At 60.1% G+C, this 15645-nt stretch overlaps 1 long non-coding RNA gene across 1 annotated transcript in view; it reads right to left on the minus strand.

Moving 5' to 3' along the window:
* Positions 1–15074, minus strand: part of LOC140734528 (uncharacterized) — a 39774-nt gene extending 24700 nt beyond the window's left edge. Inside the window, exon 1 of the long non-coding RNA XR_012100557.1 lies at positions 14954–15074. This is a non-coding gene — a long non-coding RNA (uncharacterized lncRNA). The remainder of the gene's footprint in view (positions 1–14953) is intronic.
* Positions 15075–15645: the final 571 nt, after the last annotated feature.

Genomic DNA, 15645 nt, shown 5'->3' on the forward strand with positions numbered 1-15645 from the left:
TTCCCATTGGAGTGGGACGGTGGGAGTGAATGGGAAGGAGGGGGTCCCATTGGAGTGTGGACGGTGGGAGTGAATGGGAAGCAGGGGGTCCCATTGGAGTGTGGACGGTGGGAGTGAATGGGAAGGAGGGGGTTTCATTGGAGTGTGGACGGTGGGAGTGAATGGGAAGGAGGGGGTTTTCATTGGATTGTGGACGGTGGGAGTGAATGGGAAGGAGGGGGTCCCATTGGAGTGTGGCCGGTGGGAGTGAATGGGAAGGAGGGGTTCCCATTGCAGTGTGGACGGTGGGAGTGAATGGGAAGGAGGGGGGTGTCATTGGAGTGTGGACGGTGGGAGTGAATGGGAAGGAGGGGGTCCCATTGGAGTGTGGACGGTGGGAGTGAATGGGGAGGAGGGGTTCTCATTGGAGTGTGGACGGTGGGAGGTGAAATGGGAAGGAGGGGTGGTCCCATTGGAGTGTGGACGGTGAGAGTGAATGGGAAGGAGGGGGTTTCATTGGTGTGTGGACGGTGGGAGTGAATGGGAAGGAGGGGGTCCCATTGGAGTGTGGACGGTGGGAGTGAATGGGAAGGGGTGGGGTCCCATTGGGAGTGTGGACGGTGGGAGTGAATGGGGAGGAGGGGTTCCCATTGGAATGTGGACGGTGGGAGTGAATGGGAAGGGGTGGGGTCCCATTGGAGTGTGGACGGTGGGAGTGAATGGGAAGGAGGGGGTTTCATTGGAGTGTGGATGGTGGGAGTGAATGGGAAGGGGTGGGGTCCCATTGGGAGTGTGGACGGTGGGAGGTGAATGGGGAGGTGGTCCCATTGGGAGTGTGGACGGTGGGAGTGAATGGGAAGGAGGGGGGTTTCATTGGAGTGTGGACGGTGGGCAGTGAATGGGAAGGAGGGGGTCCCATTGGAGTGTGGACGGTGGGAGTGAATGGGGAGGAGGGGGTTCCCATTGGAGTGTGGACGGGTGGGAGTGAATGGGAAGGAGGGGGGTCCCATTGGAGTGTGGACGGTGGGATGTGAATGGGAAGGAGGGGGACGGTGGGAGTGAATGGGAAGGAGGGGTTTCATTGGAGTGTGGACGGTGGGAGTGAATGGGAAGGGGTGGGGTCCCATTGGGTGTGTAGACGGTGGGAGTGAATGGGGAGGAGGGGTTCCCATTGGAATGTGGACGGTGGGAGTGAATGGGAAGGGGTGGGGTCCCATTGGAGTGTGGACGGTGGGAGTGAATGGGAAGGAGGGGTTTTCATTGGAGTGTGGATGGTGGGAGTGAATGGGAAGGGGTGGGGTCCCATTGGGAGTGTGGACGATGGGAGTGAATGGGGAAGGGGTCCCATTGGGAGTGTGGACGGTGGGAGTGAATGGGAAGGAGGGGTTCCCATTGGAGTGTGGACGGTGGGAGTGAATGGGTGGGAGGGGGTTTCATTGGTGTGTGGACGGTGGGAGTGAATGGGGAGGAGGGGGTTTCATTGGAGTGTGGAGGGTGGGAGTGAATGGGAAGGGGTGGGGTCCCATTGGGAGTGTGGACGATGGGAGTGAATGGGGAGGAGGGGGGTCCCATTGGGAGTGTGGACGGTGGGAGTGAATGGGGAGTGGGTCCCATTGGGAGTGTGGACGATGGGAGTGAATGGGAAGGAGGGGTTCCCATTGGAGTGTGGACGGTGGGAGTGAATGGGGAGGAGGGAGTCCCATTGGAGTGTGGATGGTGGGGAGTGAATGGGAAGGAGGGGGGTTTCATTGGTGTGTGGACGGTGGGAGTGAATGGGGAGGAGGGGGTTTCATTGGAGTGTGGACGGTGGGAGTGAATGGGAAGGGGTGGGGTCCCATTGGGAGTGTGGACGGTGGGGAGTAAATGGGAAGGAGGGGTTCCCATTGGAGTGTGGACAGTGGGAGTGAATGGGGAGGAGGGAGTCCCATTGGAGTGTGGACGGTGGGAGTGAATGGGAAGGAGGGGGTTTCATTGGGAGTGTGGACGGTGGGAGTGAATGGGAAGGAGGGGGTTTCATTGCAGTGTGGACGGTGGGAGTGAATGGGAAGGGGTTCCCATTGGGAGTGTGGACGGTGGGAGTGAATGGGGAGGAGGGGGTTTCATTGGAGTGTGGACGGTGGGAGTGAATGGGAAGGAGGGGGTTTCATTGGAGTGTGGACGGTGGGAGTGAATGGGAAGGAGGGGGTCCCATTGGAGTGTGGATGGTGGGAGTGAATGGGGAGGAGGAGGTTTCATTGGAGTGTGGACGGTGGGAGTGAATGGGGAGGAGGGGGTTTCATTGGAGTGTGGACAGTGGGAGTGAATGGGAAGGAGGGGGTTTCATTGGAGTGTGGACGGTGGGAGTGAATGGGAAGGAGGGGGTTTCATTGGAGTGTGGACGGTGGGAGTGAATGGGAAGGAGGGGGTCCCATTGGAGTGTGGACGGAGGGAGTGAATGGGAAGGAGGGGGTTTCATTGGAGTGTGGACGGTGGGAGTGAATGGGGAGGAGGGGTTCCCATTGGACTGTGGACGGTGGGAGTGAATGGGAAGGAGGGGGTCCCATTGGAGTGTGGACGGTGGGAGTGAATGGGAAGGAGGGGGTTTCATTGGAGTGTGGACGGTGGGAGTGAATGGGAAGGAGGGGGTCCCATTGGAGTGTGGACGGTGGGAGTGAATGGGGAGGAGGGGTTCCCATTGGAGTGTGGACGGTGGGAGTGAATGGGAAGGAGGGGGTTTCATTGGAGTGTGGACGGTGGAGTGAATGGGAAGGAGGGTGTCCCATTGGAGTGTGGACGGTGGGAGTGAATGGGAAGGAGGGGGGTCCCATTGGAGTGTGGACGGTGGGAGTGAATGGGAAGGAGGGGGTCCCATTGGAGTGTGGACGGTGGGAGTGAATGGGAAGGAGGCGGTTTCATTGGAGTGTTGTCGGTGGGAGTGAATGGGAAGGAGGGGGTTTCATTGGAGTGTGGACGGTGGGAGTGAATGGGAAGGAGGGGGTCCCATTGGAGTGTGGCCGGTGGGAGTGAATGGGAAGGAGGGGTTCCCATTGGAGTGTGGACGGTGGGAGTGAATGGGAAGGAGTGGGTGTCATTGGAGTGTGGACGGTGGGAGTGAATGGGAAGGAGGGGGGTCCCATTGGAGTGTGGACGGTGGGAGTGAATGGGAGGAGGGGTTCTCATTGGAGTGTGGACGGTGGGAGTGAATGGGAAGGAGGGGGGTCCCATTGGAGTGTGGACGGTGGGAGTGAATGGGAAGGAGGGGGTTTCATTGGTGTGTGGACGGTGGGAGTGAATGGGAAGGAGGGGGTCCCATTGGAGTGTGGACGGTGGGAGTGAATGGGAAGGGGTGGGGTCCCATTGGGAGTGTGGACGGTGGGAGTGAATGGGGAGGAGGGGTTCCCATTGGAATGTGGACGGTGGGAGTGAATGGGAAGGGGTGGGGTCCCATTGGAGTGTGGACGGTGGGAGTGAATGGGAAGGAGGGGGTTTCATTGGAGTGTGGATGGTGGGAGTGAATGGGTAGGGGTGGGGGTCCCATTGGGAGTGTGGACGGTGGGAGTGAATGGGGAGGTGGTCCCATTGGGAGTGTGGACGGTGGGAGTGAATGGGAAGGAGGGGGTTTCATTGGAGTGTGGACGGTGGGAGTGAATGGGAAGGAGGGGGTCCCATTGGAGTGTGGACGGTGGGAGTGAATGGGGAGGAGGGGTTCCCATTGGAGTGTGGACGGTGGGAGTGAATGGGAAGGAGGGGATCCCATTGGAGTGTGGACGGTGGGAGTGAATGGGAAGGAGGGGGGTCCCATTGGAGTGTGGACGGTGGGAGTGAATGGGAAGGAGGGGGTTTCATTGGAGTGTGGACGGTGGGAGTGAATGGGAAGGAGCGGGTTTCATTGGAGTGTGGACGGTGGGAGTGAATGGGAAGGAGGGGGTCCATTGGAGTGTGGCCGGTGGGAGTGAATGGGAAGGAGGGGTTCCCATTGGAGTGTGGACGGTGGGAGTGAATGGGAAGGAGGGGGTGTCATTGGAGTGTGGACGGTGGGAGTGAATGGGAAGGAGGGGGTCCCATTGGAGTGTGGACGGTGGGAGTGAATGGGGAGGAGGGGTTCTCATTGGAGTGTGGACGGTGGGAGTGAATGGGAAGGAGGGGGTCCCATTGGAGTGTGGACGGTGGGAGTGAATGGGAAGGAGGGGGTTTCATTGGTGTGTGGACGGTGGGAGTGAATGGGAAGGAGGGGGTCCCATTGGAGTGTGGACGGTGGGAGTGAATGGGAAGGGGTGGGGTCCCATTGGGAGTGTGGACGGTGGGAGTGAATGGGGAGGAGGGGTTCCCATTGGAATGTGGACGGTGGGAGTGAATGGGAAGGGGTGGGGTCCCATTGGAGTGTGGACGGTGGGAGTGAATGGGAAGGAGGGGGTTTCATTGGAGTGTGGATGGTGGTGGGAGTGAATGGGAAGGGGTGGGGTCCCATTGGGAGTGTGGACGGTGGGAGTGAATGGGAAGGAGGGGGTTTCATTGGAGTGTGGACGGTGGGAGTGAATGGGAAGGAGGGGGTCCCATTGGAGTGTGGACGGTGGGAGTGAATGGGGAGGAGGGGTTCCCATTGGAGTGTTGACGGTGGGAGTGAATGGGAAGGAGGGGGTCCCATGGAGTGTGGACGGTGGGAGTGAATGGGAAGGAGGGGGTCCCATTGGAGTGTGGACGGTGGGAGTGAATGGGAAGGAGGGGGTTTCATTGGAGTGTGGACGGTGGGAGTGAATGGGAAGGAGGGGGTTTCATTGGAGTGTGGACGGTGGGAGTGAATGGGAAGGAGGGGGGTCCCATTGGAGTGTGGCCGGTGGGAGTGAATGGGAAGGAGGGGTTCCCATTGGAGTGTGGACGGTGGGAGTGAATGGGAAGGAGGGGGTGTCATTGGAGTGTGGACGGTGGGAGTGAATGGGAAGGAGGGGGTCCCATTGGAGTGTGGACGGTGGGAGTGAATGGGGAGGAGGGGTTCTCATTGGAGTGTGGACGGTGGGAGTGAATGGGAAGGAGGGGGTCCCATTGGAGTGTGGACGGTGGGAGTGAATGGGAAGGAGGGGGTTTCATTGGTGTGTGGACGGTGGGAGTGAATGGGAAGGAGGGGGGTCCCATTGGAGTGTGGACGGTGGGAGTGAATGGAAGGGGTGGGGGTCCCATTGGGAGTGTGGACGGTGGGAGTGAATGGGGAGGAGGGGTTCGCATTGGAATGTGGACGGTGGGAGTGAATGGGAAGGGGTGGGGTCCCATTGGAGTGTGGACGGTGGGAGTGAATGGGAAGGAGGGGGTTTCATTGGAGTGTGGATGGTGGGAGTGAATGGGAAGGGGTGGGGTCCCATTGGGAGTGTGGACGGTGGGAGTGAATGGGGAGGTGGTCCCATTGGGAGTGTGGACGGTGGGAGTGAATGGGAAGGAGGGGGTTCCCATTGGAGTGTGGACGGTGGGAGTGAATGGGGAGGAGGGGTTCCCATTGGAGTGTGGACGGTGGGAGTGAATGGGAAGGAGGGGGTCCCATTGGAGTGTGGACGGTGGGAGTGAATGGGAAGGAGGGGGTTTCATTGGAGTGTGGACGGTGGGAGTGAATGGGAAGGAGGGGGGTCCCATTGCAGTGTGGACGGTGGGAGTGAATGGGGAGGAGGGGTTCCCATTGGAGTGTGGACGGTGGGAGTGAATGGGAAGGAGGGGGTCCCATTGGAGTGTGGACGGTGGGAGTGAAATGGGAAGGAGGGGGGTCCCATTGGAGTGTGGACGGTGGGAGTGAATGGGAAGGAGGGGGTTTCATTGGAGTGTGGACGGTGGGAGTGAATGGGAAGGAGGGGGTTTCATTGGAGTGTGGACGGTGGGAGTGAATGGGAAGGAGGGGGTCCCATTGGAGTGTGGCCGGGTGGGAGTGAATGGGAAGGAGGGGTTCCCATTGGAGTGTGGACGGTGGGAGTGAATGGGAAGGAGGGGGTGTCATTGGAGTGTGGACGGTGGGAGTGAATGGGAAGGAGGGGGGTCCCATTGGAGTGTGGACGGTGGGAGTGAATGGGGAGGAGGGGTTCTCATTGGAGTGTGGACGGTGGGAGTGAATGGGAAGGAGGGGGTCCCATTGGAGTGTGGACGGTGGGAGTGAATGGGAAGGAGGGGGTTTCATTGGTGTGTGGACGGTGGGAGTGAATGGGAAGGAGGGGGTCCCATTGGAGTGTGGACGGTGGGAGTGAATGGGAAGGGGTGGGGTCCCATTGGGAGTGTGGACGGTGGGAGTGAATGGGGAGGAGGGGTTCTCATTGGAATGTGGACAGGTGGGAGTGAATGGGAAGGGGGTGGGGTCCCATTGGAGTGTGGACGGTGGGAGTGAATGGGAAGGAGGGGGGTGTCATTGGAGTGTGGACGGTGGGGAGTGAATGGGAAGGAGGGGGTCCCATTGGAGTGTGGACGGTGGGAGTGAATGGGGAGGAGGGGTTCTCATTGGAGTGTGGACGGTGGGAGTGAATGGGAAGGAGGGGGTCCCATTGGAGTGTGGACGGTGGGAGTGAATGGGAAGGAGGGGGTTTCATTGGTCGTGTGGACGGTGGGAGTGAATGGGAAGGAGGGGGTCCCATTGGAGTGTGGACGGTGGGAGTGAATGGGAAGGGGGTGGGGTCCCATTGGGAGTGTGGACGGTGGGAGTGAATGGGGGAGGAGGGGTTCTCATTGGAATGTGGACGGTGGGAGTGAATGGGAAGGGGTGGGGTCCCATTGGAGTGTGGACGGTGGGAGTGAATGGGAAGGAGGGGGTTTCATTGGAGTGTGGATGGTGGGAGTGAATGGGAAGGGGTGGGGGTCCCATTGGGAGTGTGGACGGTGGGAGTGAATGGGGAGGTGGTCCCATTGGGAGTGTGGACGGTGGGAGTGAATGGGAAGGAGGGGTTCCCATTGGAGTGTGGACGGTGGGAGTGAATGGGGAGGAGGGGTTCCCATTGGAGTGTGGACGGTGGGAGTGAATGGGAAGGAGGGGGTCCCATTGGAGTGTGGACGGTGGGAGTGAATGGGAAGGAGGGGGTTTCATTGGAGTGTGGACGGTGGGAGTGAATGGGAAGGAGGGGGTCCCATTAGAGTGTGGACGGTGGGAGTGAATGGGGAGGAGGGGTTCCCATTGGAGTGTGGACGGTGGGAGTGAATGGGAAGGAGGGGGTCCCATTGGAGTGTGGACGGTGGGAGTGAATGGGAAGGAGGGGGTCACATTGGAGTGTGGACGGTGGGAGTGAATGCGAAGGAGGGGGTTTCATTGGAGTGTGGACGGTGGGAGTGAATGGGAAGGAGGGGGTTTCATTGGAGTGTGGACGGTGGGAGTGAATGGGAAGGAGGGGGGTCCCATTGGAGTGTGGCCGGTGGGAGTGAATGGGAAGGAGGGGTTCCCATTGGAGTGTGGACGGTGGGAGTGAATGGAAGGATGGGGTGTCATTGGATTGAGTGTGGACGGTGGGAGTGAATGGGAAGGAGGGGGTCCCATTGGAGTGTGGACGGTGGGAGTGAATGGGAAGGAGGGGGTGTCATTGGAGTGTGGACGGTGGGAGTGAATGGGAAGGAGGGGGGTCCCATTGGAGTGTGGACGGTGGGAGTGAATGGGAAGGAGGGGGGTCCCATTGGAGTGTGGACGGTGGGAGTGAATGGGAAGGGGTGGGGTCCCATTGGGAGTGTGGACGGTGGGAGTGAATGGGGAGGAGGGGTTCCCATTGGAATGTGGACGGTGGGAGTGAATGGGAAGGGGTGGGGTCCCATTGGAGTGTGGACGGTGGGAGTGAATGGGAAGGAGGGGGTTTCATTGGAGTGTGGATGGTGGGAGTGAATGGGAAGGGGTGGGGGTCCCATTGGGAGTGTGGACGGTGGGAGTGAATGGGGAGGTGGTCCCATTGGGAGTGTGGACGGTGGGAGTGAATGGGAAGGAGGGGTTCCCATTGGAGTGTGGACGGTGGGGAGTGAATGGGGAGGAGGGGGTTTCATTGGTGTGTGGACGGTGGGAGTGAATGGGGAGGAGGGGGTTTCATTGGAGTGTGGACGGTGGGAGTGAATGGGAAGGAGGGGGGTCCCATTGGAGTGTGGACGGTGGGAGTGAATGGGAAGGAGGGGGTTTCATTGGAGTGTGGACGGTGGGAGTGAATGGGAAGGAGGGGATCCCATTGGAGTGTGGACGGTGGGAGTGAATGGGGAGGAGGGGTTCCCATTGGAGTGTGGACGGTGGGAGTGAATGGGAAGGAGGGGGTTTCATTGGAGTGTGGACGGTGGGAGTGAATGGGAAGGAGGGTGTCTCATTGGAGTGTGGACGGTGGGAGTGAATGGGAAGGAGGGGGTCCCATTGGAGTGTGGACGGTGGGAGTGAATGGGAAGGAGGGGGTCCCATTGGAGTGTGGACGGTGGGAGTGAATGGGAAGGAGGGGGTTTCATTGGAGTGTGGACGGTGGGAGTGAATGGGAAGGAGGGGTTTCATTGGAGTGTGGACGGTGGGAGTGAATGGGAAGGAGGGGGTCCCATTGGAGTGTGGCCGGTGGGAGTGAATGGGAAGGAGGGGTTCCCATTGGAGTGTGGACGGTGGGAGTGAATGGGAAGGAGGGGGTGTCATTGGAGTGTGGACGGTGCGAGTGAATGGGAAGGAGGGGGGTCCCATTGGAGTGTGGACGGTGGGAGTGAATGGGGAGGAGGGGTTCTCATTGGAGTGTGGACGGTAGGAGTGAATGGGAAGGAGGGGGTCCCATTGGAGTGTGGACGGTGGGAGTGAATGGGAAGGAGGGGGTTTCATTGGTGTGTGGACGGTGGGAGTGAATGGGAAGGAGGGGGTCCCATTGGAGTGTGGACGGTGGGAGTGAATGGGAAGGGGTGGGGTCCCATTGGGAGTGTGGACGGTGGGAGTGAATGGGAAGGAGGGGGTTTCATTGGAGTGTGGACGGTGGGAGTGAATGGGGAGGAGGGGTTCCCATTGGAGTGTGGACGGTGGGAGTGAATGGGAAGGAGGGGGTCCCATTGGAGTGTGGACGGTGGGAGTGAATGGGAAGGAGGGGGTTTCATTGGAGTGTGGACGGTGGGAGTGAATGGGAAGGAGGGGGTCCCATTGGAGTGTGGACGGTGGGAGTGAATGGGGAGGAGGGGTTCCCATTGGAGTGTGGACGGTGGGAGTGAATGGGAAGGAGGGGGTTTCATTGGAGTGTGGACGGTGGGAGTGAATGGGAAGGAGGGTGTCCCATTGGAGTGAGGACGGTGGGAGTGAATGGGAAGGAGGGTGTCCCATTGGAGTGTGGACGGTGGGAGTGAATGGGAAGGAGGGGGGTCCCATTGGAGTGTGGACGGTGGGAGTGAATGGGAAGGAGGGGGTTTCATTGGAGTGTGGACGATGGGAGTGAATGGGAAGGAGGGGGTTTCATTGGAGTGTGGACGGTGGGAGTGAATGGGAAGGAGGGGATTTCATTGGAGTGTGGACGGTGGGAGTGAATGGGAAGGAGGGGGTCCCATTGGAGTGTGGATGGTGGGAGTGAATGGGGAGGAGGGGGTTTCATTGGAGTGTGGACGGTGGGAGTGAATGGGGAGGAGGGGGTTTCATTGGAGTGTGGACAGTGGGAGTGAATGGGAAGGAGGGGGGTTTCATTGGAGTGTGGACGGTGGGAGTGAATGGGAAGGAGGGGGTTTCATTGGAGTGTGGACGGTGGGAGTGAATGGGAAGGAGGGGGGTCCCATTGGAGTGTGGACGGTGGGAGTGAATGGGAAGGAGGGGGTTTCATTGGAGTGTGGACGGTGGGAGTGAATGGGGAGGAGGGGGTCCCATTGGAGTGTGGACGGTGGGAGTGAATGGGGAGGAGGGGTTTCCCATTGGAGTGTGGACTGTGGGAGTGAATGGGGAGGAGGGGTTCCCATTGGAGTGTGGACGTTGGGAGTGAATGGGAAGGAGGGGGTTTCATTGGTGTGTGGACGGTGGGAGTGAATGGGGAGGAGGGGGTTTCATTGGAGTGTGGACTGTGGGGGTGTATGGGAAGGGGTGGGGTCCCATTGGAGTGTGGACGGTGGGAGTGAATGGGAAGGAGGGGGTCCCATTGGGAGTGTGGACGGTGGGAGTGAATGGGAAGGATGGGGTCCCATTGGGAGTGTGGACGGTGGGAGTGAATAGGAAGGAGGGGGGGTCCCATTGGAGTGTGGACGGTGGGAGTGAATGGGGAGGAGGGGGGGTCCCATTGGAGTGTGGACGGTGGGAGTGAATGGGGAGGAGGGGGTCCCATTGGAGTGTGGACGAAGGAGTGAATGGGAAGGAGGGGGTCCCATTTGGAATGTGGATGGTGGGAGTGAATGGGGAGGAGGGGGGTCCCATTGGAATGTGGACGGTGGGAGTGAATGGGGAGGAGGGGGTCCCATTGGGAGTGTGGACGGTGGGAGTGAATAGGAAGGAGGGGGGTTCCCATTGGAGTAGTGGGACGGTGGGAGTGAATGGGGAGGAGGGGTTCCCATTGGAGTGTGGACGGTGGGATGTGAATGGGGAGGAGGGGGGTCCCATTGGAGTGTGGACGAAGGAGTGAATGGGAAGGAGGGGGTCCCATTGGAATGTGGATGGTGGGAGTGAATGGGGAGGAGGGGGGTCCCATTGGAATGTGGACGGTGGGAGTGAATGGGGAGGAGGGGGTCCCATTGGAGTGTGGACGGTGGGAGTGAATGGGGAGGAGGGGTTCCCATTGGAGTGTGGATGGTGGGAGTGAATGGGAAGGGTGGGGTCCCATTGGAGTGTGGACGGTGGGAGTGAATGGGGAGGAGGGGGGTTTCATTGGAGTGTGGACGGTGGGATGTGAATGGGAAGGGGTGGGGTCCCATTGGGAGTGTGGACGGTGGGAGTGAATGGGGAGGAGGGGGTTTCATTGGAGTGTGGACGGTGGGAGTGAATGGGGAGGGGGTGGGGTCCCATTGGAGTGTGGACGGTGGGAGTGAATGGAGGAGGAGGGGTTCCCATTGGAGTGTGGACGGTGGGAGTGAATGGAAGGGGGGGTTCATTGGAGTGTGGACGGTGGGAGTGAATGGGAAGGAGGGGGTCCCATTGGAGTGTGGACGGTGGGAGTGAATGGGGAGGGGTGGGGTCCCATTGGAGTGTGGACGGTGGGAGTGAATGGGGAGGAGGGGTTCCCATTGGAGTGTGGACGGTGGGAGTGAATGGGAACGGGGGGTTTCATTGGAGTGTGGACGGTGGGAGTGAATGGGAAGGAGGGGGTCCCATTGGAGTGTGGACGGTTGGAGTGAATGGGGAGGGGTGGGGTCCCATTGGAGTGTGGACGGTGGGAGTGAATGGGGAGGAGGGGTTCCCATTGGAGTGTGGACGGTGGGAGTGAATGGGAAGGGGGGGTTTCATTGGAGTGTGGACGGTGGGAGTGAATGGGAAGGAGGGGGTCCCATTGGAGTGTGGACGGTGGGAGTGAATGGGGAAGGGTGGGGTCCCATTGGAGTGTGGACAGTGGAAGTGAATGGGAAGGGGTGGGGTCCCTTTGGGAGTGTGGACGGTGGGACTGAATGGGAAGGAGGGGGTCCCATTGGGAATGTGGATGGTGGGAGTGAATGGGAAGGAGGGCGTTTCATTTGGAGTGTGGACGGTGGGAGTGAATGGGGAGGAGGGGTTCCCATTGGAGTGTGGACGGTGGGAGTGAATGGGAAGGAGGGGGTCCCATTGGGAGTGTGGACGGTGGGAGTGAATGGGAAGGAGGGGGTTTCATTGGAGTGTGGACGGTGGGAGTGAATGGGAAGGAGGGGGTCCCATTGGAGTGTGGACGGTGGGAGTGAATGGGGAGGAGGGGGTCCCATTGGAGTGTGGACGAAGGAGTGAATGGGAAGGAGGGGGTCCCATTGGAATGTGGACGGTGGGAGTGAATGGGGAGGAGGGGGTCCCATTGGAGTGTGGACGGTGGGAGTGAATGGGGAGGAGGGGTTCCCATTGGAGTGTGGATGGTGGGAGTGAATGGGAAGGGGTGGGGTCCCATTGGAGTGTGGACGGTGGGAGTGAATGGGGAGGAGGGGGTTTCATTGGAGTTGGACGGTGGGAGTGAATGGGAAGGGGTGGGGTCCCATTGGGAGTGTGGACGGTGGGAGTGAATGGGGAGGAGGGGGTTTCATTGGAGTGTGGACGGTGGGAGTGAATGGGAAGGAGGGGGTTTCATTGGAGTGTGGACGGTGGGAGTGAATGGGAAGGAGGGGGTTTCATTGGAGTGTGGGACGGTGGGAGTGAATGGGAAGGGAGGGGGTCCCATTGGAGTGTGGACGGTGGGAGTGAATGGGGAGGGGTGGGGTCCCATTGGAGTGTGGACAGTGGAAGTGAATGGTAAGGGTGGGGTCCCTTTGGGAGTGGGACGGTGGGACTGAATGGGAAGGAGGGGGTCCCATTGGGAGTGTGGACGGTGGGAGTGAATGGGAAGGAGGGGGTCCCATTGGAATGTGGACGGTGGGAGTGAATGGGGAAGGAGGGGGGTTTCATTGGAGTGTGGACGGTGGGAGTGAATGGGAAGGAGGGGGTTTCATTGGAGTGTGGACGGTGGGAGTGAATGGGAAGGGGTGGGTCCCATTGGAGTGTGGAGGATGGGAGTGAATGGGAAGGGGTGGGTCCCATTGGGAGTGTGGACGGTGGGAGTGAATGGGAAGGGGTGGGTCACATTGGGAGTGTGGACGGTGGGAGTGAATGGGCGAGGAGGGGGTCCCATTGGGAGTGTGGACGGTGGGAGTGAATGGGAAGGAGGGGTTCCCATTGGAGTGTGGACGGTGGGAGTGAATGGGAAGGAGGGGGTCCCATTGGAGTGTGGACGGTGGGAGTGAATGGGGAGGAGGGGGTTTCATTGGAGTGTGGACGGTGGGAGTGAATGGGAAGGAGGGGGTCCCATTGGAGTGTGGACGGTGGGAGTGAATGGGAAGGAGGGGGTTTCATTGGAGTGTTGGAGTGTGGACGGTGGGAGTGAATGGGGAGGAGGGGGTCCCCATTGGAGTGTGGACGGGTGGGAGTGAATGGGGAGGAGGGGTTCCCATTGGAGTGTGGACTGTGGGGAGTGAATGGGGAGGAGGGGTTCCCATTGGAGTGTGGACGGTGGGAGTGAATGGGAAGGAGGGGCGTTTCATTGGTGTGTGGACGGTGGGAGTGAATGGGGAGGAGGGGGTCCCATTGGGAGTGTGGACGGTGGTGAGTGAATGGGGAGGAGGGGGTCCCATTGGGAGTGTGGACGGTGGGAGTGAATGGGGCGGGGGTCCCATTGGGAGTGTGGACCGTGGGAGTGAATGGGAAGGAGGGGTTCCCATTGGAGTGTGGACGGTGGGAGTGAATGGGGATGAGGGAGTCCCATTGGAGTGTGGACGGTGGGAGTGAATGGGAAGGAGGGGGGTTTCATTGGGAGTGTGGACGGTGGGAGTGAATGGGAAGGAGGGGGTTTCATTGGAGTGTGGACGGTGGGAGTGAATGGGAAGGGGTTCCCATTGGGAGTGTGGACGGTGGGAATGAATGGGGAGGAGGGGGTTTCATTGGAGTGTGGACGGTGGGAGTGAATGGGAAGGAGGGGGTTTCTTTGGAGTGTGGACGGTGGGGAGTGAATGGGAAGGAGGGGGTCCCATTGGAGTGTGGATGGTGGGAGTGAATGGGGAGGAGGGCGTTTCATTGGAGTGTGGACGGTGGGAGTGAATGGGAAGGAGGGGGTCCCATTGGAGTGTGGACGGTGGGAGTGAATGGGAAGGAGGGGGTTTCTTTGGAGTGTGGACGGTGGGAGTGAATGGGGAGGAGGGGGTCCCATTGGAGTGTGGACGGTGGGAGTGAATGGGGAGGAGGGGTTCCCATTGGAGTGTGGACTCGCGGGAGTGAATGGGGAGGAGGGGTTCCATTGGAGTGTGGACCGGTGGGAGTGAATGGGAAGGAGGGGGTTTCATTGGTGTGTGGACGGTGGGAGTGAATGGGAAGGGGTTGGGTCCCCTTGGGAGTGTGGACGGTGGGAGTGAATGGGAAGGGGTGGGGTCCCATTGGGGAGTGTGGAGGATGGGAGTGAATGGGGAGGGGGTCCCATTGGGAGTGTGGACCGTGGGAGTGAATGGGAAGGAGGGGTTTCATTGGAGTGTGAACGGTGGGAGTGAATGGGGAGGAGGGGGTCCCATTGGAGTGTGGACGGTGGAGTGAATGGGAAGGAGGGAGTTTCATTGGAGTGTGGACGGTGGGAGTGAATGGGGAGGGGGTCCCATTGGAGTGTGGACGGTGGGAGTGAATGGGAAGGAGTGGGGTCCCATTGGGAGTGTGGACGGTGGGAGTGAATGGGGAGGAGGGGGTCCCATTGGGAGTGTGGACGGTGGGAGTGAATGGGGAGGACGGGAGGGTCCCCATTGGGAGTGTGGACGGTGGGAGTGAATGGGAAGGAGGGGTTCCCATTGGAGTGTGGACGGTGGGAGTGAATGGGAAGGAGGGGGTCCCATTGGAGTGTGGACGGTGGGAGTGAATGGGAAGGAGGGGGTTTCATTGGAGTGTGGACGGTGGGAGTGAATGGGAAGGGGTGGGTCCCATTGGGAGTGTGGAGGATGGGAGTGTGAATGGGAAGGGGTGGGTCCCATTGGGAGTGTGGACGGTGGGAGTGAATGGGGAGGAGGGGGGTCCCATTGGGAGTGTGGACGGTGGGAGTGAATGGGAAGGAGGGGTTCCCATTGGAGTGTGGACGGTGGGATGTGAATGGGAAGGAGGGGGTCCATTGGAGTGTGGACGGTGGGAGTGAATGGGAAGGAGGGGGTTTCATTGGAGTGTGGACGGTGGGAGTGAATGGGAAGGAGGGGTTCCCATTGGAGTGTGGACGGTGGGAGTGAATGGGAAGGAGGGGGTCCCATTGGAGTGTGGACGGTGGGAGTGAATGGGAAGGAGGGGGTTTCATTGGAGTGTGGACGGGTGGGAGTGAATGGGAAGGAGGGGGGTCCCATTGGGAGTGGATTACTAAGGTGGGGCCCATTTGTTTAATTGAGCTCAGCGACCACAGGTGGAGATTTTGCTGCAGTGTACCTGAGCCTGTCTTTTGGAGTTACTTTGTGCCGTTGTTCGTCAGTGGACCAGCTTGATACAGTTCCGCAGGCTGCCTCTCACGGGTCCTTCTCGTCACCCGCCGCGTTTGATTGGATTCCCCTGGTGTGGAGGGAAGAGAGATGGCAAAATCACAGGGTGCCCTTACTCTTATTGACATCTACAGCGCTCCCTCCCTGACCCCTCCCACAGAGCTCCTTCTTCACCATCTCCTCCAGCGCTCCCTCCCTGACCCCTCCCACAGCGCTCCCTCCCTGACCCCCTCCCACAGATCTCCTTCTTCGCCATCTCCTCCCAGCGCTCCCTCCCTGACCCCTCCCACAGATCTCCTTCTTCGCCATCTCCTCCCAGCGCTCCCTCCCTGACCCCTCCCACAGCACTCCCTCCCCTGACCCCTCCCACAGCGCTCCCCTCCCTGACCCCTCCCACAGATCTCCTTCTTCGCCATCTCCTCCCAGCGCTCCCTCCTGACCCCTCCCACAGATCTCCTTCTTCACCATCTCCTCCCCAGCGCTCCCTCCCTGACCCCTCCCACAGCGCTCCCTCCCTGACCCCTCCCACAGCGCTCCCCTCCCTGACCCCTCCCACAGAGCTCCTTCTTCGCCATCTCCTCCCAGCGCTCCCTCCCTGACCCCTCCCACAGCACTCCCTCCCTGACCCCTCCCACAGATCTC

The sequence above is a fragment of the Hemitrygon akajei genome, chromosome 1 (assembly GCF_048418815.1).
Source record: "Hemitrygon akajei chromosome 1, sHemAka1.3, whole genome shotgun sequence".
Classification (NCBI taxonomy): domain Eukaryota; kingdom Metazoa; phylum Chordata; class Chondrichthyes; order Myliobatiformes; family Dasyatidae; genus Hemitrygon; species Hemitrygon akajei.